At 28.7% G+C, this 3464-nt stretch overlaps 1 pseudogene; it reads left to right on the top strand.

The window, feature by feature from the left end:
* Positions 1–487: 487 nt before the first annotated feature.
* LOC111031280 lies at positions 488–1400 on the top strand (annotated as a pseudogene).
* Positions 1401–3464: the final 2064 nt, after the last annotated feature.

Raw genomic sequence — 3464 nt, 5'->3', positions numbered from 1 at the left:
AGGAAAAATCAATTTTTCCGCTGGTATGCCTAAATACGTCACTTCAGATAAAGTATAACTAAATAATGCATTTTTTAAACATTTTTTTTTTTCAATTAATTATATTATAGTTAATGGTTAAAAAAAATAATAAAAAATTCGAACATTAGGGTGCCAGGGTTACCCACCTAAATATAGGTCATAAACTCATAACTTTTTATAGGATTTAAGGATTGAAAATTTAAAATATGGTTCAACATTAGTAGGTTATTATATATAAATTATTTTATTCATATCATCCAATATAGTTAGTAATATAATAGGCTGACTGCCCGTTTTCGCTCAGAGTCAGTTATTCAATCATTGAATTTAAATTTAACACCATTCATTACAGTGACCCACTTGTAACCTACTGAACAGCTGAGCGACATCCACTTACCCGCCTTTTTTTTCATTGCTTTTACTTCGCGTTAGTTTATTAATTTTATAAATAATTTAAATTTTAGAGGAAGACGTGAAAAAAAAATGGAGAGGTTTACGGGACACATTTTTGAGGGAAAAGAAAAAAGTTAAAAAAAAGTCGTTCCGGAGATTCACAAGAAGGCGCTGAGGTGTATTTAGGAAAATGGTCCCATTATAAATTGATGATGTTTTTAAAAGACACAACTAATCCGAGAATTTCAGATGGTAATATTTCAGACGAAGAAGATACACTTCAAGAATGTCCTGACACTGATGGTGACCATGATAATGATATAGACCATATTGATAACGATGACTCAAATACTATGAATATATTTAATGTGTCGGAAACTGAAACAGAAACTAGGCAAAGAATTGAATGTATTCCAACATTTGAATCATGCAGTACACCATCAATATCAATGTCAACAACAAACTTATCTAGCAATTCTGATCACACACAACCTCGCAAGAAAAAAAAAAATGAAGATAAATATTTAGAAGATTTACTGAACAGTGAACATTGAGAGTCAAAAAGTGGCATTTTTAAAGCAGTCTTATAACAATAATGTAACCACTTCAGAAATCGACGAAGATATGTCATTTTTTCAGTCTCTAATTCCATATTTTAAAAAATTAGATCCAATCCAAAAGCTTCGAGTTAGAAATAAGTTTCAAAATATTTTAATAGAAGAACTATTTCCGATCCGAGAACAGGCATTAAATGTTTCAAATATACCACCATACATCGCAGAATCTACTCCAGATCCTCAACTATCAGTTTCATCATACAACGCTCAGCAATATACTTCACAAGAACCAGGTTATCATTACATTCATTCATCTAATGTTCAATAAAAATTCAATTTACATTTGTTACATTTTATTTTAAAAAGTAGAGAAGTCATCTGCAAATACCTACAAACCTACCTTTTTATTTTTTTTTTTTTTGTAATTGAAGGGAAAAGTATTTTTTTAAGAATTTGTTTTATTATTATTATAATTCTCAGTGAAGGTACACTGAATTATTATTATTTGTTTAACTTTACATATTTGACAATCATATTTTTTATTAACTATTCCTATTATATACCTATATTAAGTTTTTGTTTTTTTAATATATAGGTTAATAAACTTGTAATTAAATTAAAAATGGCATTATTTACTTACCTGATCGTTACACTTACAACTAATCTTTCTTCGATTGGTATAGGATCTTGAAAATTTGTATATTTAAGGTCAAATTCTGGTCTTATCATTTCTACTAAGTAGTCAAATGTTTCAACGGTCATCCTGGTATACGATCGAAACAAAACGTCATTATTCCGGAGTTTATTATATAAATGGTAAAACTCTCCAAAAACTAAACGATCTTTTAAAATGTCTGAATTGGTATGAAACGATCTTTTCATTTTTTTATACCTGAACATAATATAAATGTTTATAATTTCACATTTACCTACTATACATTTTTATTACAATTTATTACATACCTTTTATATAATAAATACTTAAGTGCTGTATTTTCAGTTAGAACCATTTTATTTAATAAACTTAATGGCAGAGACATATTTAACCAACACTGTAGTCTGTATATGTGATAGGTATAATGTATATATATTAATAATACAACTTTAGGATTTTAGAACTTTAGTATATTAGGAAACGACCGTTTGGCGTTACTGCACTGCTGCATATGCCACTAGTATTGCGATCCCCTGCAATATTATCGTATTCGTCGTATTTACATTGGACACCACCGCGACAATCGCATTGACGGACGGCAACGCGATTCGCATCGGTCGCGTCGTATAACGATTATCGCATTTGTCGGATTCACCTAGGATACAGCGTTAGAGGGGGACTCGCCGCCCGCACAAAAACAGGGTTTTTGCTGCTTACCTATTAACTAAAATATTGATTAAAAATCAGGAGATTAATAAAATAAAAATGTTGAAACGTCAATATATATTTTGATAATTATACATATTTTTTAACTTTTTTACCGAAACATAAAAAGAAAATTAAAACATGAATATTATTTGTAATGCATATCTCTGTGAGTCTTAATAAAAAAAACCAGAATGATGATATTTTCATTATTTTAGGATATCGCAATGAGTAAATCCTCATTGGACACTCTGTACATACATATCGAAATTCATTTAACATATTAAAATATAACTATGGCGTAAATTGCATGTGTACCTTTTTAAAAAAAATGTATTCATCGAATTAAATCTACAATCTATACATTTTCGTACAATAAGTTGGTTTGATAAGTGATAAAATAAAAGTAGTTAACATGAATCGTGAGATTAATGGGGATACCTAGTGATAACACCCTATTAAGTACCTAAACGTTATCATAGGCAACTAATATTATACTTGAGGGCTGCCCCCTTTTCGGTCGGTAATTTTTTAACATTATTACCAACAACTGAATGAAAAAATAATAAAATAAAACTATTGGCAATAAACTGTTTTAACATACCTATTACATCAATCGAATAAAAATGAATATAGTATTATAATACATATATATAATGATAATAATTTGTATGGTCATAAAATATGCATTCATGAAAAAGTCAAAAATGAGATTTCCAAATACAATAGTTGAATAAAAATAAAAATAATCTTATAAAACCTATATAATAACAATTATGATAAAAAAATAAACCTTTAAGTATCTAATTGATTTTTCATAATGAATATAATATAAAATGATACATTATTATATGTTAGATAAGATGGGAACTATAAGGTATTACCATTGATTTTAGAATAAACAGATAAGCCATAGCATAGGGGTTTTCGGCGACTAAAATTATGATTATATGGGTTGCCGATGGATGGCGTAGTTGTATCAATGAACGAATATTTTTCATTAAATTACATTTATTAGTTTAGTTATTAATATCCGTGATCGATCGTGACGTCACCGGTTGATAATTTTGACCGTACGGCGTACACGTAAATAAGAGGGGCTATAATTTAGCCGAAAATATTACAGCCGACAG

This window comes from Myzus persicae, unplaced genomic scaffold (assembly GCF_001856785.1).
Source record: "Myzus persicae strain clone G006 unplaced genomic scaffold, MPER_G0061.0, whole genome shotgun sequence".
Taxonomy (NCBI): Eukaryota; Metazoa; Arthropoda; class Insecta; order Hemiptera; family Aphididae; genus Myzus; species Myzus persicae.
This window is presented reverse-complemented; position numbering and strand designations above follow the sequence as displayed.